The 23,475-nt window shown below is 40.7% G+C and overlaps 1 protein-coding gene across 3 annotated transcripts in view; it reads right to left on the minus strand.

Annotated features, from left to right (window-relative positions):
- The window catches only part of helz (helicase with zinc finger), a 174,593-nt gene that overhangs the window by 144,843 nt on the left and 6,275 nt on the right, over positions 1 to 23,475 (minus strand). The window contains exon 2 of one of the 3 annotated variants that reach the window (XM_055653762.1): positions 1,424 to 1,475. The exons of the other annotated variants lie outside the window; for them this stretch is intronic. The gene's annotated coding sequence lies outside the window, so the exon portion shown is untranslated. The remainder of the gene's footprint in view (positions 1 to 1,423; positions 1,476 to 23,475) is intronic. 3 annotated transcript variants of the gene reach the window in all.

The following is a 23,475-nucleotide window of genomic DNA, read 5'->3' on the forward strand; positions in this document are numbered from 1 at the left end:
CTGTTGGAGCTGACCAAATGCAAATCTCTAGTGAGTAATCCGGTGACTTCTTCAAAAATACCTCAGAGATATCTTGAGATAGTAAAAGGTAATTTATCAGAGCAAATCTTTCTTTTCTTATGCATCACATCGATCAATTTTTTTTATCGTCACATGTATCACAATTTTATTTGTTCATCCCTGTCACAGCTGTGCCTGTACAGGCTAGGCTCGTCATCTTTCTTTCCACTTTATAACATCTTAAAACTATCCTCTTGAACAAACTTGGACCATCTGTCCTAATAAGTCATCATGTAAACTCATTGTTAAACTGTCTGTAAAACATCTCAACTCTGCATTCACATTTACCTGCAATACCCTTTATTCCCTTCTCAAAAAACTCTCTATGTTTGCTTTAAAAATTAAGCCAATATTTAGAATTCAAATTCAACTTTTCTCCAAGATATTTTACAATTAGCTCAGCAAGTATGGTGAATAATAAATATTCATGGGTTCCCTATTCCACTGTCATTTCCCAATTTAAGGCAGCAATTAAAGCTCCTCTTTTAGCAACCTTTTATTCCTGATCTATTCATCAGGCAAATGCAACTAGAACTACAACTAGGCTGTGGAAAGCATCTTGTCCGGTAATATTACCATCTGGTTTGGGAATTGCTCTGCCCAGGACAAGAAGGCTCTGCAGAGAGTAGTGCGTTCGGCCGAACGCACTATGGGAACTTCACTCGCCCCCCCTGCAGGAACTATACATCAGGAGGTGCAACTCCAGAGCCAATAAAATCATGGGAGACCCCTTCCACCCATGCAACGGACTGTTCCAGCTGCTACAGTCAGGCAAACGCCTCCGTTGCCATGCTGTGAGAACGGAGAGGTTGAGAAGGAGTTTCTTCCCAGAGGCCATTCAGACTGTAAATCTCACCAGGGACTAACTTTACTGAACATTTTTCCTTCCAATATTTAATATGTAAAAGAATATGTGTGTGTTTATGAATGTGTTTATAGTTTGTTTGTTTGTCTTTTTGCACAAAGTCCGCGAGCATTGCCACTTTTCATTTCACTGCACATCTCATATGTGTATGTGACGAATAAACTTGACTTGACTTGACTGCAAGTATTCTTAGCAACCATTGAAACAGGGAACTAAAAAGCCAAAAAAGACTAAACATTCACACATGTTAAATATTGATCTCAAGTTAAAACTAGGTACACCAAGATGTTGGGAAGAGTTTAGAAAAGCTGCTTCGTTATTACAATTTATTTCTATCTCAATCAGAATTAACTGCATACTGCATACAAGCTATGTATTTTAAGAGATAAATATCAGGGACATGATCTCTTAAAAGGAAACAAAAAGCTGGAGTAACTCAGCGGGTCAGACTGTATCTCTGGAGAACACGAATGAATTGGTGACGTTTCAGGTCAGTACCTTTCTTAAGACCCTTTGAGTTCTTGATCTCTTGTACTTGCTCAAAGTGGATCTGTCGAACAATAAAGTGCAGACGGGTATTAAAAGTTTGCTGACTCTCATGGACTGTCGTGTAAACTAAAGGGCTTGTCCCACTTAGGCGACTCTTTAGGCTACTGCCAGGGACAGGTTTTAATGGAATTCACCTACGACACATGGCGACAACCTAGGACAGCACCTACGACTACCGACAACAAAAATTGTTGCCACTGTCGCCTAAATATTTCCAACATGTTGAAAATTTTGCGGCAGTCGCCAGTAGTCGCCCAAAAAATCGCCTAAGTGGGACAGGCCCATAAAGAATGGAGACAAACGCTATTTAGTTTGGAGAAATCTATTTTGCGCAATTAATTTCCTTCCCTTTTGAATGATAACAGTTACAAAACTAAGTGCAAATGAAACACCAGATGGAACATGTGCATCACACCATGAGTCAGAGGTTAAACCGCGGGGAGGGAGGGGAGCTGGTGAATGCAGGTATGGTGCCCATTGAAATGAATGAAAAATCATCGCAAGTGTAATATTAGTGAGTGATATTTGTCTCAAAATTACTTGGCTTGCACACTATATGAAGATAATTAAAGTAATTAATTTTGATCACATGCTATATATAAATGACGGTTTTTCTAAAGATGACACTCCATCAGTATGAAGTGTTGTCTTTTAAACGTGAAAGGAAGAGTCATGGAGTCATTCTGCAAAGAAACACACCCATTGGCCCAACTTGTCCATGTCAACCAAGATGTCCCGTCTCAGCTAGTCCCATTTAGGTCATAAGGAATAGTAGTAGAATTTGGCCATTCAGCCCATCAAGTCTACACAGCCATTCAATCATGGCTGATCTATCTCTCCCTCCAAACCCCATTCTCCTGCCTTCTCCCTATAACCTCTGACACCAGTAATAATCTATGGACCCCCAGTTGGTCCATATTCCTCAAAACACAGAAACATAGAAAATAGGTGCAGGAGTAGGCAATTCGGCCCTTTGAGCCTGCACCACCATTCAATATGATCATGGCTGATCATCCCACTCAGTATCCTGTACCTGCCTTCTCTCCATACCCCCTGATCCCTTTAGCCACAAGGACCACATCTAACTCCCTCTTAAATATAGCCAATGAACTGGCCTCAACTACATTCTGTGGCAGAGAATTCCAGAGATTGGCAGTTTCCTATTCATGAACCTGTCCAAGTGTCTCTTATATGTTGGTATTGTACCTGCCTCAGCTACCTCCTCTGGCAGCTCATTCTATATACCCAACATCCTCAGTGGAAAAAGTTGTCCCTCAGGTTCCCATTAATTATTTCCCCTTGCACCTTAAATCAATGTCCTCTGCTTCTTGATTCCTCTACCCTGGGTAAAAGACTGTGTTTACCCTATCAATTCCCTTCATGAGTAAAAAATGAATATCAATTGCATTAACTACTTAAATCAATATGTCCGCACATGTCAAAAGGTTCTACTCAAAACGAGGACTTTCATTCAGAATCTTCCACAATGAAATGCTTAATAACTCTTTTCTTGCTCGTTTCTCAAAGAATGAGCAAGCAAACTAGCATTTAGATAGCATTTTACATATATTACCTCCTGAACACACCAAAATGCTTCATTTCCATGAGTTACTGTTGAATCAGCAAATCTGGTTGTCAATATTATGCATTGAAATCCCGCAGTTAAAGCAAATGAAATTGACAAGTTAATCTGATTTCGTATGATATTCCTCCCTTCCTCCAAAGGGAGGAATATTATACGAGTATGGGTAATACTACTGGTGCTTTGAAGAATACCATCAATTAAATTAACCTAAAAGGGCAGATAGACATTCTAATATTACAAAAGTTTGGAAACAAATACAAAGAAATATAGCTTACATAAATATACAGAAAACAATGGAAAGGCTCTCTCTCTATGAAAGAACACTCTCTTCAGATACATACACTCAGTCACTCGAAATCCTATTTTTCAATTGCAGTTATGGAAGACCTGCAATAGTATAGTGTACGCTAACATTTGGTTTTTAGCATTATGTCACTGCGGAGATTTTCCAATTGATTATTCTTGTGCGATAACATTAGTGTAATCAGCCATATGAGCAAGGCCAAAGGCACATGCATCTTGTTTTCTTCATTCCTTTACAAAGCTTTAAAAATAGTGTCACCAGGTGATGGCGTCACCAACACTCAAGGATAAATCTGAAAAATTCCAATGATAGGGGGAAAGAACAGAGTGAAAGCAAAATTTACACATTTTTAAGTTATGTTTAGATTTTTCTCACCTAAAAGCATAATTTACAATTAAGTGAACTGAGTACACAAAAGATATTTTCGATGGTTAACTTGCTTTTCTTAAATAATTTTCACTTTAAATTGAGTTTCCCAGGTCAAGATTTGGATACATTAATGGTTAGAACATTGGGCGGAAAACAGATTTTTCATTCATAAATAAAGCTTTAGTAGGCGAGAGGAGAAAGATTTGAGGGTCCTCAGGGGTAACTTTTTCACTCAAAGGTAGTCCGTATTTGGAATGAGCTGCCATAGGAAGTTATAGAATCGGATATCATTTCTACTTTTTAAATACATTTGGACAGAGATATGGATTGGAAGAGTAACGGATCAAAGGGAGGCAAATGGGACTAGCCCAGGATGTCAACTTGGTCAACATAAACAAGGTGAGCCAAAGCACCTGTTTTCATGCTCTATGGCAGGGGTCTACAAACGAAGGCCAGCGGGCCACATCCGGACAGCCATGAGATTTTATCCAGCCCGCAGCAAGCTCTTAACACGTTCCGTGCGGCGGGCTATTTAGTGGGTTCTGTGGGGGCGCGGGAACGGACACGTCATTTTGCCGCAGTTGAGGGTTTGTGTGCAGCTGCTGACAGGTTATCATTAGTTGTACGTGACTAATACCCAGGGGTGCAGTGCTACCGGAGTGCCACTCTGGCACCTCTGTAAAAAAGAAGCCAAAATAAACAGCGGGGAATTTTAACTAGCGGGTGTGTGGTTGGGGATGACGCATCACTACAGAGATTCCCTGTGGGGGGGGGGGGGACACGAGGACCCAGCAGAGCCAGACCACATGCTGTCTGCATCGTGGAGGTTGAGGGCCTAGTCCTGAGCCTGGAACTCTGGTGAGGTGATGGCTCTGGCCTGCTAGTAGCCGGTGGAGAGGCGAGGGTCAGAGGAGTCGCTGCTGGAGGTCCGTGGGGGGCTGGAGTAGAGATACAGGTCGGCGGCAGCAGCATCGATGGCCCCGGGGAGACAGTGAAGATCGGCGACAGTGGCCCCAGTGAGTGAGTGTGTGGGTGTGAATGTGTGTGAGCGTAGGTGAGCGTGTGCGAGCATGTGCGAGAGGGGGCGCGAGAGGGAGAGCAAGCGCGAGCGTGAGGGTGTGTGTGCACCTGTGTGGCAAAAAAGTGCCAAATATATAATGTGGTCCTCATGCTGAAAAGTTTGGAGGCCCCTGCTCTGTGGTGCTAAATGTGATTTTTAAATATTTATCAGAAAACATTAATATCCTGCGTACATTAAATTAGTCTTCTTGGGACCAAGACTATGCAGTAGTCTAGTTTAGTTTAGAAATACAGCACGGAAACAGGCCCTTCGGCCCATCGAGTCCACACCGACCACGATCCCTGCACATTAACACTATCCTACACACACTAGGGATAATTTACACCTACACCAAGCCAATTAATCTACAAACCTGTACGTCTTTGGAGTGTGGAGGGAAACCAAAGATCTCGAAGAAAACCCATGTCGTCATGGGATGAACGTACAAACTCTGTGCAGACAGCATCCGTAGTCAGGATCGAACCTGGGTCTCTGGTGCTGCAAGCTCTCTAAGCTCTCAACCTCTGTGCCTCCTCGTGCAGTAATTCCGATTTAAAATTCCATTAATATCAGTCATATCATGCAATGGAACATTATCTTCCCACTGTTTGCTTAAGAATATAGTTTATTAAATGCAAAGTTCTCATTAGACTTCACTTTGTTGTAAAAGGCTGCAGCCTCACACCCACACAACGTTGTACTTTCAGACTCATGTTTGGAATGTAATCACGTCCTTCAGGGAGATTGTAGACAAGAGAATCTTGAAATCAAAAATAATCAGCTCTAAGTTTAGAAGTCACAAGTCTATTTATATTTCAATGAAAATATTGAAGTTACCTCTGGCTGACTGTTCGTAAAATTTCCTACAACAATTTCATTTTAAGGGATTTATTGGTATAATAATCCCATGATTTCTTCAATTACAAATATACAAACAAAATACGCCCTTTTTTGTTTTTCCATTAATCCTTCCCACACCCAATACACCTAACCCCATTTCCAGACTTAACCACTGTCTGGACATGGGGAAAATGTCATTAACCTCCCTGGCAGCTTTCCAATTGTTGTACCTCTGTCCCGATCTTGCTGAGATCAGCAAACACAGTATAAAGCAGGGATCACTACCTGATTGTGGCTCACAGAGGAGTATGTAGTTGACAATATTTTCTTTTGTCTTATCCCAAAGTTTCTACTTTTTCTAATATAACGCAACTCATGTTTGTGATAAAATTACAATAATTTTGGCAAATTTCTCCAGCTACGTAACAAAAAATATCAGGATATATTTCAAATAATTATGGTAAAATGTTTGCGGCAGAGCTGCTGCCTCACAGAGCCAGAGACCGGGGGTCGATCCTGACCACAGGTACTACCTGTGCAGACTTTGTACGTTCTCCCTGTGACCGCGTTGATTTTCTCTGGGTGCATCAGTTTCATCCCACATTCCAAAGACGTGTAGGGTTGTGTGTTCGTGGGCCTGTGTACGTGTGTAGGATGTATAAGTGGGATAATATAGAACTAATGGTCAGCGGGAACAAGAGGCCAAAATTAGAAACAGGAAGAGATTGTTGAGGATCGAGAATAAAAGGGTCAGATTTCAAATTGGAAAAAATATTGAACTGCCATGCCACAGATGGCGACAGACTAAAAGCTGGAAAACAAATTGGTGCAAATGGGCAGGGCATCAATGACTGGCATGGACATGATGGGCCAAAGGGCCCATTTCTGTTGGGTATAACTATGACTAAAATAATCAGCCTGTTACATTTTCAAAACCTTATTGAGATCTCCACCTTTCAAGTATTTTAATTTTTTTTTAAATTCAGGATCAGTGACAGTACTCATTGAACATCCCGATTAGCCCCTGAACTTAATGGCTTGCTCAGTCATTACCAACAACATTTAAAAGGTGATATGAAGTTAAATGTAGGTTGGACCAGATTATTAACCAAAGTTTCAAATCCCACAGCTGCCACCATAGGATTTGAAATCAGGATTTTGGATTACTAGTCCTGCTAGTGGGATTACCCACCACATCACCATTATATCAATATGAAATCCACTGCCCTTGTTATTGTATCAGGTTTAAAAACAAAAATTTAAATATATGTAACACTAAATGCTCAAAATAGAAAGCATTGCTTTGTTATAAGGTCATTTCCAATTTCAACTATAAATGCAACTATAAATTAAGTTTTTAGGCCCATCATATTCATAGCAGCCAAAAACAAACTTGTTAATCCAACTTCCTTGCTCTTAGTCCATAATCATAAAATCATAAAAGTAAATCTTAACCACAGTATGTATTATATGGGCCGAAAATGTGATTGAGATTCATCTCGAGCCATCAAATATCATTTACAAACTGTTGAATTCTACTTGAAGTATGCCGATTAACAAAAATAAACTGTTGTGACATAATATTCTATCCAACATCCAGGAACAACATAATTTTAAGGAATAAAAATAACCGAAAGAAAAAACTGAAGCATTTAATTGCTGTACAATTGTTTTTTAGTGAACCATCTTTAACGTGAGAATTTTTTTAATTAAGCTGAATCATGACTGTGAGAGATGAAACATCAGAAATTGATGTTTCCTCAGTCATAATTAGCAGGTACTTGTGCCTTCATTATTCCATTTGGGTTCTGTGGTTATATCTATAGCCCTACACTCACTACTGACCACATTTTTTCCAAAACAAATATTTAAGACCATGGAATTAATCTACTCGAGATATCAAAGTTTAAGTTCTGCAATTTGGTTCTACTTAAATTCACCTAGACGTGCAAATTAAACCAGCCACTCTACTCCAGTGTTTAAATGCCGATGCTTCCACTTGGCAGCTCATGGAAAAGGGAGACTTTGCGCGCATGTATGAATATCCTGTGAAATTACGTTGGATATCGATTGGATTCAGTTCTATGACCGAAGCATAAAAGTTTAAAAAAATCCACATTCACTCAAAAGTCCAAAAGACTTTAGTTTAGAGAGTTCAATCTATTTGGTATATAATTAAATATAACTAATTAGCATACAAATAATTTAGGATACAATTTGAAGGGCAGGGATTGTTTTTGGCCGACTCATACCAAGTTTGCATAAGTGGCAATGATACGATGATTATGTGAGCTGTTCTAAAATTAGAAAATGTTGAAAATGCATCAGGCAGCATGTATGACAATAGAAACAGAGTTAATTTATCAGATGGATAATTTCTCAAAGCTTTCGGATCATTATCTTGCAGTTTTATCGCTACCTCTTCCACCAAAGATGCCGCTTCACCTGTTGAATATTTCCTGCACTTCCTATTTATATAGCTTATCAGGCAAAGACAAACTTTGATTTGTGCCATGTTAAATAATCTTCAGGCAACCCACACCACTGTATGTTAGTGAGACCAAGCGCAGGCTTGGCGATCGCTTCGCCCAACACCTCCGCTCAGTTCGCATTAACAAACCTGATCTCCCAGTGGCTCAGCACTTCAACTCCCCCTCCCATTCCGAATCCCACCTTCCTGTCCTGGGCCTCCACCATGGCCAGGGGGAGTCCCACAGCAAATTGGAGGAGCAACACCTCATATTTCGCTTGGGTAGTTTACACCTCAGCGGTATGAACATTGACTACTCCAATTTCAGGTAGTCCTTGTTTTCTTCCTTCGTCCCCTCCCCTTCCCAGCTCTCCCACAGCCTACTGTCTCCGCCTCTTCCTTTCTCCTTCCCGCCCCCTCCCCACTCCCACATCAGTCTGAAGAAGGGTCTCAACCCGAAACGTCACCTTTTCCTTCACTCTATTGATGCTGCCTCACCCGCTGAGTTTCTCCAGCATTTTTGTCTACGTACGATTTTTCCAGCATCTGCAGTTCTTCCTTAAACACCACTGTATGTACTACTTTTAAACCAATTGCTACTTGAAATGTATTTTCACAAAGGCAGAGAAGCAACTCAACAGTGAATGCACAAATAACCAGTGTGAACATTAAAAAAAAATCACTGATCCTCAATGAATTGTGAGTAATAATGGAACTTTTCAGGTCCACAAGCAGGCATGACCTCACGACGTAGAATATAGAAAAGTAGTTCAAAATATAAAGTGCGGAAATAACTCAGCGGGTCAGGCAGTATCTGTGGAGGGAATGGACAGGCGACGTTTTGAATCGGCACCCTTTTTCAGGTAATCCCAGTCATTTATTTAATTATGTTCAAATCTGCATGCAGACCAGAACTTACAACCTGCTGAGAGACCAGAACGCTACCATCCAGCTGAGATTCAGGATGCACAAACTAAGTCAGATTTATGTGTTAAAGAAGGAACAGCAGATGCTGGAAAATCGAAGGTACACAAAAATGCTGGAGAAACTCAGCTGGTGTAACAGCATCTATGGAGCGAAGGAGATAGGCAACGTTTCGGGCCGAAACGTTGCCTATCTCCTTCGCTCCATAGATGCTGTTGCACCTGTTGAGTTTCTCCAGCATTTTTGTGTACCCAAGTCAGATTTATGCTGTGCATGGAATATGTTTTTTCCTTATTTAGCACTTTGAGACATTACAAAACTTCTATCAAATTAGCCAAAACATTTTAATTGTATAAAATATGATTTATTTAGGAAACCATTGTATTGCACAATGCAAACATCACTGGAAATGAACCACTGTATATAAACCATGTTGTACAGAGCTTCAAACATCTGTATTAGCCTATTCCAAGGCTCACCCCAAAGTGGAAAATCCAAAATTTATAGCATCAAATGAAATTAATAAACCAGATGATCTAAATGTTTTAAACATTCTCAACAATAGATTGATTTGGAACATCCTGTGCTTAGTAAAGGTACTTCATAAAAGCAAGATTTCCTTATTTGCTCTCTTTCTTTCAGAAACCACTGTTCCAGAATTTTGCAAAACATAAACAAAGAGTTTGGACAAGTTACAACCTGGCAGCCTCCTCTCATTATTAGTGTCATGACAAAGGGTGGTAAAAGTGCTCTTTAACTCCTATTCCCCTGTGAATAAACATCTGCCAGGGGGGTGGAGGGGCAATGGGGGGAGGGGGGAGGGGGAGGAGAGAGAGGGAGGGGGGGGGGAGGGGGAGAGAGAGGGGGAGAGAGAGGGGGAGAGAGAGGGGAAGAGGAGGGGGAGGGAGAGAGAGAGAGGAGAGGGGGAGAGAGGGGCAAAGGAGGTGGAGGGGGGGGGGATAGTGCGGATAGAGAGCGGGGGGGGGGGGGGGGGGGGTAGAGGGGAGGGTGTAGACGTCACTCCTGGAAAAAAGTGCCCAGCAGGGGAGCGTTGAAAACTGCGCAACTGGCCGCGAGGTGCAAAGGCATTGTGACATCATCCAGCTGGCTTCAGCACGTTAGATTTTAAAAATATGTCAGATTGGTGAACAATTTTAGTAAAAAGCTCGGGAAATAATGAAACAAATTTACAGATGAGGGGATTTTTGAAATCACGAGGTGAATCTCTACCAGAACATGTAGAAATTTCACCGTTACCGCGTTGGGTTTGAGGAGATGTGAATCAAAGAAAACGTTTAAAGCAAGAAAGCAAGCATCTGCACAAGCGAACATCCAGAGTTTTATAAGTTACATGATGGCCACTCAAATCATTAAAAGTAATTTGCGGCTATCCATAACAACAGCCTGGAGTGAATGGACAACTCGATGGAGTCATTTTTATAGAAAAGATAGATTTTTACAAACCAAATGAAAATATATAAACATAATAACTAAAATAAAATGTCAGACTTCCCCTTTCCCTAAAACTATCGTGTTTGTGTAAATATTGACTGCAACTGAGATTGCCTCAAAACTATACAGCCAATTTATCAACTTAGGCCTGCTCAAAGCTGATCTCGTAAGACAAAAATAATCACTTGTATAAAACCGGCAGTGTGTTTCTGTGTTGCGCATGGTTACCATGAGCAAACAAAGTATGAATCTGAATTTAGCAATATCATTCCAAATCAACTAAAATACCATTGTCGCTCCAAAAGTACATGTATGAAGTAAAGAGCACGAAGATTTATGTTGATGTGATGTTCTTCAGTTTATAAATACACTGTTTAATATTCCAGTGAGCCAGTCAGAAAAGAACAGATTCAAAAATTTTTAAGTGCTGAAATAGTCAATTGTGTAAAGCAACTGTGATCAACGTCAGAGAAATAAAGGAGAAATGGTTGTGTTCTGCTCTTGATACCTGTCCAACATCCTGGCTCGAAACAGAAGTAGGAAGAAAGGTAGTTTGTTGGCTTGTGCCAATAAGCGAGTTCGGTTTTCTAGAAAGCACAAGGAATATGGGATTTGCCACGTCACTATAAAGAACAAGCGAACGAAGCGCTGGCTGCATAAACTGTATGTAAATTCTTATCTTTAGCCATGATTTATGTGTAAAAACATATTTTATCTGAGGAATGGGGTGCCAGGTAGTGGGAGAGCGAGGGTAACAGCAAGAGAAAGAGGGGGCAGAGAGAGGAAGCGCCACCCCCACCCAGTGTTCAGCTAAGCTCCGGTGAGGGGGGCAAGCGCCAGCCATCGGCGGGGATGCGCGTGCGGGGTGCAGCTGCGGCTCAGCTAGACGGGCAGCAACCCCGGAGAAAATGAATGGATGACGTTTCGGGTCGAGAACCTTCTCCAGTGATGTAGTCTGGCCCGCCGCGGCGCCCCATGAGCGTCCCTGCTGTTGGCCACCAAACGTCTCAGTCTGAGTCACAATACCCTCCACTGAAGGGGCAAACCGACAGCCACTGGTCAGGGAGAGAGGCGCAGCCTGCGGCCCCCGGCCCGCCAATGGACAGCCCCCTCCCCCGGAGCCGGGCTGGAGACGGCGCCGAGCCCCCCCACGCCGGCTGCGAGCCCAGCCCAACACCTCCGGACGGAGACGGGACGGGACACTGGGGGGGGAGGGGGGCTGCAAGCGGCGCAGGAGTCCCGAGCCCGACCATGAACCCTGACCCCATGAAGCAGCACGAAGCATAAAGCACTCATTGAAACTAAGGTCTGATAACCAAAGATCTGTACCCTCCAATTTATCTGTAGTGACCTATGACCAGGGCATGCGCAGTCGGAATACCAAACTTGCTTATTGCTAAACAATCCAGCAAAATGTACTTAGTTAAAGAGACAAGGTTGCTGCTACCAAAGATAGCACAGCATAATTCGCACGGCATAATTCAGTCTTCAGAAGAAAGGAATTAGCAGGGGATATTTTAAAAAGATCAATCCCAAAAAGGACGATTGGACTCAAGAATGGAGTTTAAAATACCTGCAACGCTATCGTTCCCAAGCACACCTCAGGTAAGATGCAACACATCTCGGTGCAGGCAGATCTTCCCCTTGTTATAACATTAAGAGAATCTCCAACAAAAACAATCGTGATAAACATTTGATTCTGAATTAAACTGAAAATTTGGCTACAAATTAAAGTTTTACTTCTATCAAGAGCTTGCTCAATGTGGCCATCTCAAAGTTACTCGTTTTTTTTTTTTATCGGTCCAGTTATCGCTCAAATGTGAAAGCATCATCTGCATTTATCGCAACACAAAGTTTTACATAAGAATATAATTAAACTAAACATACTTTCCTTGCACCTTTCACCCTGCAAGATATAATAACTAATTAAATACTTATGGAGTACAGTCATTGCAATTATATAGTGAAACATGACAGTCAATATTTGACATCAGACCACAGAGATCAAAAGGAGTGGTTAGTTGGATTATAATGGTATCAGCATGGGATTAAGTATCAGCCTGGGAAATGGGCCAAGGGAATATTAGTTCAACATCAAAACCTGGTATCACGATTGTTCTATTTTCTCAATACTACATTGAAGTACCAGCCAATATTATGTGCAGGTATTTTACTTTTTCTAAATTTTCTCCAGTGCCAGGTGAGATTTTACAATGTTTAGTCAATCATGGGTGTCAGTAGAAACTGAAGTGAAATCTGCATCGTCATTTCTCAAATGCACATGCCACCAGGGACATATAGGTATGTGTGAAGTGCGCCAACTGTTGAATTTCAGTGTTAAGTGTATTTCGAAAATTACCTGACATCTAGAGGAAGATCCAGGGAACTGCAAGCAGCTTCCAATCTGTAGTAACTGCCGTTGACAATTTGAAAGCAAATAGCTATCTACTCAAAATCTGCTGTACACCGAAAACAAGAAGCAAGAAGCACCAAGTTCCATAAATTATCTTGGCCCTCAGAGTGCAAGTTAACTGTATGATTGGTCATGAAAGGTGTTGAGCTAGTTTAGTTCAGAGAAATAGCTTGGAAACAGGCCCTTCGGCCCACTTAGTCCACGCCAACCATAGATCACCCATTACACTAGTTCTCTCCTGACAAACTTGGGGCAAATTACAGAGGGCAATTAACCTACAAAACCCCATTGTTTTTGGAATATGGGAGGAAAACGAGGAGTACCGAGTGGAAACCCAGGGAGAACGTGCAAACTCAACATTAACTGAAGTCAGGAATGAAAAAATAAAACTAAATACAAAATTTAAGCACATTTTCTAAATGTTAAAAGTATAACTCTCGAATTGTAAATACATTTTCAGTGTTTAATTCACAATCAAAGTTTAGTTGATCAGCCAAAACTGGGAAAAGGAGAGCATTTGTGTTTAGGAAGCTAACTGCAGATGCTGGTTTAAACCGTAGACATAAAAAACTGAAGTAACTCAGCGGGACAAGCAGCATCTCTGGAGGGAAGGAATGGGTGATGTTTTGCGTCGAGACCCTTCTTCTGACAGAAAGTCACGGGAAAGGGAAACGAGAGATATAGACGATGATGTAGAGAGATATAGAACAATGAATGAAAGATATGCAAAAAAGTAATGATGATAAAGGAAACATGCCATTGTTAGCTGTTTGTTGGGTGAGAAAGAAAAGCTGGTGTGACTTGGGTGGGGGAGGGATGGAGAAACAGGGAATGCAGGGGTTACTTGAAGTTATATAAACATTATTCATTGGGTTGTAAGTTACCCAAGCAAAATATGAGATGCTGTTCCTCCAATTTGCGTTTAGCCTCACTCTGACAATGGAGGAGGCCTAGGACAGAAAAGTGAGTGCGGGAATGAAATGGAGAATTAAAGGAGAATATTTAGCAACTAGGAGATCAGGTAGGTCCAGGCGGACTGAGCACATGAAGACTCACTGTCCAAGTTTAACTATTAAGAAAGGATTTTCAAGTTCCAAAAGGATGCTGCAATCAACAACACTAGATGAATTACCACCTTGAGGTGGAGTTTGCAAGAATATATTGATGTGCCAAATCCTTGATGGATATGAAGCATGAATAATATAAACTATGAAGAAATGAAATTTAAATATTTAAATCTGTCACAATACCAAGTATTTGTCATATACAAAAGTACAGTGAGGTACAGGTACAATCAAAGCAGAAGTCTCAAAAGCTGCAGTACCTGATGCACCACTGTGTCCTACAAATAAATACTTTGAAATGGTTTGAATTTTTCAACATTTTCACTTAAATATATGACATTTATAAACTGCAGTGACTGCCTGACAACATAAAACAAAATTGATCCCAATATATTATTAACACGAGGAGATAGGCTAAGTGTGGAACACAAATATCTAGAAGGATTTTTTCCAAATTGTTTGCAGACATATTGGTAGACCAGCAATTCATGTCGCGAGAACACTTGACACAGGATTGGAGCTACAAGTCCTGAAGGACAATCTATATCTGCTTCAAGGTCTCATAATTTACCATAATACACTCAACCAAGGACTCGAGTAAATATCAACAAGGCTCTGCAATACTGAAGTGGGTATCAACAAACTGACTATGTATGACTTTTCCACTGCTTTCTGAAAGACTGTTCATCCAACTAGTCATACTAAATTAATTTTTAAAATGGTGAAAACACTCAGCAGGACAACAGCATCGCTGCAAAAAAAAATGTTATTGCTAACCCTGCATTTTCTGTTTATAATTCAGATTTCCACCATCTTTAATTTTTTTTTTTTTTTTAATTAGCCTTACTAAGTAAAGAAGTGCTGATTTATTTGAATCAGCATCTGATAAATGAATCTATCAACTTTGCTTTGACTGTTTTGAAACTATTTATTTGTTTACATTTTCTTCGTTGCTGTATTTCTTTAACCCTGTAACTTTAATCCATGACAGTCAAGTAGGAAAAAATGGTAAACAAGATGCCAGCCAGTGAGCCAATGAATTGGTTAACCAACTACGACCAGTTAATTGAAGTTATTGTCAGTTTATGCAGAATCTAAGAATGAAAATCTGTGCATTCTGCTGAAGTATTGCAATTTTAGGCACAGCACACAATGCCTACATGATGTGGATTTTGTTGACTAAGGACAAAGGTGCAGCCTTATATTTAAAGAAAGCACAACAGCAATAAGAAAAATACCATGCTTATTTTGAGTTGAGCAAATTAATCTGCTGCGGAGTTGGAGGTAATCTGGCTGCCAAAATTGTTCTCTTATCGCCATTTCAAAAGTGTTTTGTTCTAAATGACAACCCAGCACATAGATTTAACTAAATAAAATTAATTAAATGTACAAATAACCAGTTAATTACTTGTTCATTTAACTAAATTAAGGCAAATTTAGCAGGCAAGATGACATGTCATATGTGAGAAACATCATTCATCTGAAAGCAGACCACTTAAATGGCACCAAATCAACCACGCTCAATCTCTTCCTCACCAGTGCACAAGTATACCATCCACAAAATTAACTGATGTGGGAGTGGAAAGAAAAGAAATTCCAACCGCAGTGATTCATGTGGAAATCATTGACATAGGTAAGAATAAGGAGGCGTTTCTTCTGATAGATAACAAGCAGCAAGCGCCCACATTAGAAAATAAAACCAGAAAGGTAATTGTTCCTTGGATACTATCAGAGTCGTCTGCAAATTATCTTAGGATCAATAACTTCAGGGGATGAATGCAAAGAATGGCATTGAAAAATGTGTTTTAATTCACGGAAATTGACACTAATACTGGGAGGAGAAGCCAATGGGGTAGGCTTCACTTGAACCAAGCTGGGGCAAGTCCAATAAATTCAGCTGTTGGGGGGTTGGTAAAATAATGTTTTTATAAATTAAAGAAAATTCACTAGGCAGTAGTGCAGGATAGCGAAATGGGTAATGATGATGATGATGATGATGACTGGAAAAGTCAAGAGGGCAGAGGGCAACTCCAATTAGAGTCAAAGTAAGAGAAGAATTATAAACTGATGGCTTTTTAATTGGCTGAATGGTTGAGTGTATGATTGTCACCTGAACCGAGGTAGAGTGAAAAGCTTTTGTTTGCGTGCTATCCAGACAAAAGACTATAGATTACAATTAAGCCACCCAGAGTGTACAGATAAAGGATAAAGATACATTTTTTGGTGGAAGATAGTCCAATAAAATCCAATTAAAGATAGTTCAAAGGTCTCCAATGAGGTAGATGTGAGGTCAGGACTGCTCTCTAATGGATGAGTGGACTGTTCAGTTGCCTGATTATGACTGGGGAGAAACTATCCCTGAATCTGGAGGCATGCATACTTCCTGCCTGAAGAGAGAAGAGGGGAGTGACTGGGATGAGCCTGGTCCTTGATTATGCTGGTGACCTACCAAGACAGCACTAAGTGAAGATGGAGTCAATGAATGAGAGATTAGTTTACGTGATGAGGCATTCTAATTAAGAGCACTGAGAAAAATAGCTTTGACCTGAAAGCCATCATGGAGATATGGTTGTAAATATTAAAGGATACTGAACTATTAGGAGTTAAAATAGAAAAGGATGAGATAGACGGAACAGACAAAGGGTTTTTGGAAAATCAAAATATAATTAGCTTGGGTGCTGCTAATAAACAATATTGAGTTTCATCTTAGGTTCTCAGATAATGATAATATAGAAAGTAGAATAATTCAGGAAATTAGAGGTGCATTTGAGAAGAGTAATATTGCTAATATTTAAAGAATATATTAATGAACAAATTAATTAATTAATTAATATAATTTAGCTTATAACCAAGAGACAAGAGTCAAGAGTGTTTTCTTGTTGTATGTCCCTGATAGAACAATGAAATTCTTACTTGCTGCAGCACAACAGAATATGTAAAAATAGCACACTGTAAACAATATGAGAAGGAAAAATGTGTATACACATAATCACAAGTACACACACATATACAAAAAACAAACAAGAGTAGTGCAATAATAATAATAATAGTCTATTGTAGGTCAGAGCTTATTTGAGGTTGTGGTGTTTAATAGCCTGATGGCTGGAGGAAAGAAGCTTTTCCTGATCCTGGACGTTACAGTTCTCAGGCTCCTGTCCGGTAAGTGAGTGTGTGGCCAGGATGGTGTGGGTCTCTGATGTTGGCTGCCTTTTTGAGGCAGAGACTACGATAAATCCTTTGATGGTGGGGAGGTCAGATGGACTGGGCAGTGTTCACAAATATTTGCAGTCTTTTCCGCTCCTGGACATTCAATTTGCCGAACCAGAAGCAATGATGCAACCAGTCAATATGCTCTCTACTCTACACCTGTAGAAGGTCAAGAGAATCCTCTTTGACATACCGAATCTCCTTAATCTTCTCAGGAAGTAGAGGCGTTGATGTGCTTTATTTATAATTTCATATGTGTGCTGGGTCCAGGAAAGATCTTCGGAAATATGCACGCCCACGAATTTGAAGTATTTGACTCTCTCCACCATCGCCCCTTTGATATAAATAGGATTGTGGGTCCTCATCTGTCCTCTTCCAAAATCCACAATTAGTTCATTTGTTTTACTGATATTGAGAGCCAGGTTGTTGTGCTGGCACCATTTGGTCAATTGGTCGATCTCACTTCTGTACTCATCAACATCTGTATATTTATAACCAATATACACCCCTTTTAAAGTTTATGAACCCAACTGCATTTTTTTTTCAAGCACATCAGCAAGTTGTAGAACACAGCAGATGAAAAAAAAAGATTTCAGAGAACCAAGAAATTGGTAAAAATACATTAGAATATCAGATTAACCCAACGATGAACAATAACAAACCGAAAAAAATTCTATAGAAAGATAACTAAACAAAAGATTAGCATAAGTGATTGTGCATGCCTTACCGTCCAAGGTAAAACAGATTATATTGTGAATAAGTAAATGACAGAAAAATTAAATATTTTACCTGCTTGCATGGAACACATGCAAGTCTCAAAAAAAGGGTACCCAGTAACGAGCAACAGAATGATCTGGAAATAAATATTAAGAACTAAATGGGGCTGAAGATTCTCGAGGATTTTAAAGAAATGGCAATGGAGCCAACTGAGTTTTCCAAAATTCCATAGATTTAAGAAAAATGGTTGCTTCCCAAAGATTAGAAGATAGCATGGCTTTGTGGACTGGACTGCATTCACAACTTTCTATGGCGCATCTGTAGAAATCAATGGAGAAATGCCACATTTTCTTAGCCGTATGAGGAACTAGAGGCACTGGTGTACTTTCTTGGCTGGGTGTTTCAATGTGGTTGGGCAAGGACAAATTATGATATTTACAGCATGGTGCTCAACCATCATTCCATTGATACAGACTGGGACATAGACTCCACCCTACTTCATGAAGGTGATGACCAGTCCCTTTATTTTACACACATTTGGAGAGAGTTTGTTGTCTTGACACCAAGTTGACTCCTGTACCATGTCTATTCATTGTTTGAGATCTGACCCACTACAGTGGTGTCATCTGCAAACGTGTAAATGAGTTAGAGGAGAATTTCACCACACACTCAAGAGTGGCGGCGCGGCCCCTGCGGCTCGCCTGCAGCCCGTCTGTCTTTTCTTTTCTTTTCTTTTGTCCTGTTGTTTTAGTTTATTTAGTTTATTTTAGTTGTGTATGTGTGTGGGGTGGGAGAAACTTGTTTTTAGTCTCCTCCTTCGGGGGGATGCGATCTTTTCTTGTCGTATCCCCTGTCTCTGTCTCCCTGCTGAGGCCTAATCGCGGAGCTGGCGGCCTCCAACTGGGATCGACCTCGAGGCTTCGGAGGCAGAGCCAGGACTTGCCATCACAAAGCTGGCCGACTTTGGGACTGTGGTGACGTTGCGGCGGCGGCCCGACTCCGGAGCCTCAGAGGCTCAGCCGCGGGCCCAGTGGACGACAATGTCGGGAGCTCACAGGACCCAGGTTGGTGACCTGTTTTCCGGAGCTCCCGCAACAGCTTCGTCCGCTGGACTGGAGAGTGGCAGCTCCATCCGCCCCGGGCCGCGGAGTTTGAACTGGCCCATTCGCGGACGCGGGACTTACCATCACCCGGCGGGGGGCCCAACATCGAAAGCCTGGATCGCCTCAATGCCGAGGGAGACGAGGAGGGAAGAGACAAGGACTTTAAGACTTTTGCCTTTCATCAAAGAGGTGACTGGTAGACTCACTGTGGTGGATGTTAAACTGTGTTAAGTGTGTGTTTTGTTATTTTATTCTATGTTATGACTGCAAAGTATACAATTTCATTCGGACTGAAATGTCTGAATGACAATAAAGGATACTTTACTTTACTACTGTACCAGGAGTATAATAAGAGGATGAGAACACAGCATTGCAGGGTACCAGTGTTGGGAATTATGGTGGAGGATGATTTTGTCACCTCTCCTTACTGAATACGGTCACTGGGTCAGGAAGTCAAAGATCCAGTTGTAGAAGGGGTATTCCGAGTTCTAGGTCCAGAAGTTTGAAGATGAATTTGGTTGGATTTATGGTGCTGAAGATGAGGCTATAGTCAAGAAATTGGAGTCAAATGCAGGTGACCTTGCAATGCACATGTTCCACGGATGAGCTTAAGGTCAGGGAGATTACGTCTACTTTGGACCTGTTGCAGCAATAGACGAACTGCAGTGGATCAAGGCTATCGGGGAGGCTAGAGTTGAAGTGCGTCATGACCACCTTTTGAAGCACTTTACGATGGTGAATGTCAGCGCCACTGGCGGACGTCATTAAGGCATACTACCTTATTTTTCTTTGTTACGGAGATGATAGTGGTCATCTTAATCCACATGGGGACCTCAGATTGGAGTAGGGAGAGGTGAAAGATGTCTGCAAATAATGCTGCCCAGATCAATGCAGGCCCCGTGGACATGACCGGGAATTCAGTCTGGGCCAGTCACTTTCATCTCAAACTGACGTCTGCAACAAAGTCCGTGAACAGAGGGGCACCTGAATATTCCACTGATCCTTCAGTTCAAAACAAGCAAAAAATACATTCAGCTTGTGAAGAGGAACTAGTGGTTGCCAGCGATTCTGCCCGACTTTATAGTTTGCAAACGTTGCCACAATCAACAGGTATCTCTGGAATTATCCGTGACCCCCTCCCCCAAGTAACTGGCTAGATGGGATCAAAACATCATCGCCAGCATGTAAATATGCGTGGAGCATCTTGATTGACATCTAAACGAGTTAGCAATATAACTGTCTGCAGCATATTCAACCACATCAAGAAAGAAAAAAGATTAGATACAAGCATATGAATGAGATAGAAAAGGCCATTTGCCCCTTGAGACTGCTCCACAATAAGATATTTCCCAAACATCAACTCTATTTCAGTCTGCCAGCATTAACCTTCCACTCCTTTTCTTGTCAGAAAGAATCTACCTCTCTGTTAAAAATATTCTAAATCTCTGCTTCCACTACCCTTTTTGGAGCAGAACTCCAAACATTCTCCATCCTCAGAATAAAAATTGCCTCAACTTCTGAAACTAGCAACATTTTATGCTTAAATAGTGACTGTCAGCTTTATGGGCCTGTCCCACTTGCCGATTTTTTAGGCAACTGCCGGCGACTGTCATAGTAGATCTCCGAAAAACCGGCGACAATCCTGGCGACAACCTACGACAGCTCCTACGTCAGGAGAATTCAAGCTACTCTCATTGGCGTCAAACCCACTGTCGCCGGAACATTTTCAACATGTTGAAAATTTAGCAACGACCAGAAAGACGCTACGACTTTTTGCGCGACTAAGACTACTCCCGGCGAACATGTGGCGACAAACTAGTCGCCTGTAGTTGCCTAAAAAAAATCACTTACGTGCGACAGGCCCATTAGATTCTGTCACACAAGGAGAAATTCTCTCCATGACCACCCCAGGGGCCACATTAGCTCCATACTGTATCTAACAGCTAAATAAATGTGCTACCAGCTGACAAAGCAATAAGCTTCAATAGTACCCAGTCCACCAACCTTAACATTCATCCCATTCATGCAACTATTTCAGGATGCACCTTCGATAAAATGTCATGTGGCACCATGGCTTCTTTAACATTAAGTCCAAAGTGATGAGTTCTGCCTTCCAGAATGTCCAGGACAGATATACAGCAGTGGTGCACAACACAAAACATCAGACTAATACTCCAAACCATTTATGTCCCCTAGTGCAAGAAAACAATTCCAAAAGATCCTGAGGGATGCTTAATGTTCTGATTTCTGACTATGCTTTAACAATAGACACCTCTTCAGTAAGTCACTGGTGGCATGCATACTTCTTTCAGTTTCCCAGCAATGATCCTTGGAGGTTCTAGCCACGTAACTTGCATTAGGTTTGGCCTGGTGGAGGTTCCGCAAAACCATTCAGTTCATATAAGAGGTAATTATTGTTAATTACAAGTTTTAAATAATTGCATTAACTAAAATATTTTAGTTGCTTTTAAGTTTTTCCAAAACTTTGACTTTAATTATAATTTATAATATTAACCTAATATAATTATGTGGTAGTTATAATGGTTATCAGAGACATTGCTGCATCAATATAACTCAGCAGCACCATCTCAACAGCAGTTAAGGACACACATTATATGATGGCCTGGCCATCAACATTTCTGTTTCATGAAATATAAGCACAAACTACCCATCTCAATACTATTCAGATGAAAAACCTTTCTCACATGAACAAAAAGTGTGTGTAAAGTGTGTGTGTGTAAACTGTGTGTGTCTGTCTGTATGTGTGTGCGCGCCCGTGTGTGTGTGTGTGTGTGTGTGTCTGTCTGTCTGTGTGTGTGTGTGTGTGTGTGTGTGTGTGTGTGTGTGTGTGTGTGTCTCTCTCTCTCTTTGGAAAAGCTTAGTACCAGCACAAATCAATACTCAAAAATTTAATATACAAAATTAAATATGCTCTTACAGAATTTATGTGGAAAAAAGATAATAAATGAACACAAATTTATTTTTCAACTAGTTTCTTCGCGCAAATAGCATATTCACGATGCAGATCGATTTCTAGGAAAGCTACACCTCACTCACGCGGGATTGCCTGTAATGAGGATTGAAATTGTCTCTGATCTGTGATAATCAATACATAAAATTTAATCAATATATACACATTTTCACAAGCTTGTTTGCCTAATAATATGTTATGCACCAATGACTGAATTCTATTGTTAATATGGGCAAGTTTACTGACCAAAAGAATAATATTGAGACCCAAACCTGGCAAATTCAAGATTCTTCAAAAGGAACTATTATATATTTTTTTCCCCATTGGTGAGAGGATGAGCAGCTTAAAATTCCTGGGTGTTAACATCTCGTAGGACCTGTCCTGGGCACACTAGCACATAGATGTAATCATGAAGATGGTACACCAGCATCTCGACTTTCTTAGAAGATTTGGCATGTCACAGAATACTCAAACAAATTTCCACAGATTCACTGGAAAATGTACCCTGACTTGTTGCATCATAGTCTGACAGCAATTCTAAAGCACGAGGCTGCAGAGTGTGGTAGACTCAGCACTCCCCACCATAGGAAGTATCTACATAAAGCTCTACCTCAAGGTGGAAAATATTATCAAGGATCCCCAGCATCATTGGCCATGCCACCTTCTTGCTGTTACCATCCGGTAAGTGGTACTAAAGTCCCACGCCAAGAGGTTCAGGAACAGATACTTTCCAACAAGCATCAGGTACTCAAACTGACCTGCACAACCCTAATCCTGTCTCAGCAAAGGAATTACAGACTACCTCTTGCACAACCATGAACCCGTTTTCTAATTGTGTTTGTTGCACTAAAGTCTTGATTTTTTAAATATAGCCCTTTTCTATTCACTGTACTGTAACGTGTAGGTGTAAATGACATATAATTTGTTTTTGTGTTGTCCGAGTCTACATGCTGATGATGCTGCTGCAAAATTTCAGTTTACCTGTACCTCACCGTGCCTGTCCTAATAATAAACGCGACTTGTCTTAAATACCTGTCACTGTGTTAACTGCTAGATGATTAGGAATCCACCTCATTCTCATTCCCAATTCAAACTGGAAATTTCAGAAAACCACTTATGATATAAGGGTTTTTCTCACCTTCCAGTTGCCTGCATCACATTATGTTTATAATCTATGAAAGAGCTCAGAAATGGACTGTGAAGTCATCCCTCATGTTTCAAAAACTGTCAGGGATTGTTGAAAACTAACTTTTCAGACCTGCAATTTTAAAACAACATACACATTATCCCTTACCATATTATTCTGCTTCTGTGAAACCACTTTGTTATTACATAAACCTTTCACAAAAATTTAAGTCTAAATGTAAAAGTTACAGGAGAAGATGTGAACTCTACACGTGGTTTCCAATCCCATGTGAAAAGTATAATCATTGTAGCTCATCTTCGCAAGGCTTATTCCATAAACAACTTAATCAACTTTGACAACCTTCTGTGCTATTTTCCCAATTTACTACTTTCAAAG

This window comes from Leucoraja erinacea, chromosome 23 (assembly GCF_028641065.1).
Source record: "Leucoraja erinacea ecotype New England chromosome 23, Leri_hhj_1, whole genome shotgun sequence".
Taxonomy (NCBI): domain Eukaryota; kingdom Metazoa; phylum Chordata; class Chondrichthyes; order Rajiformes; family Rajidae; genus Leucoraja; species Leucoraja erinaceus.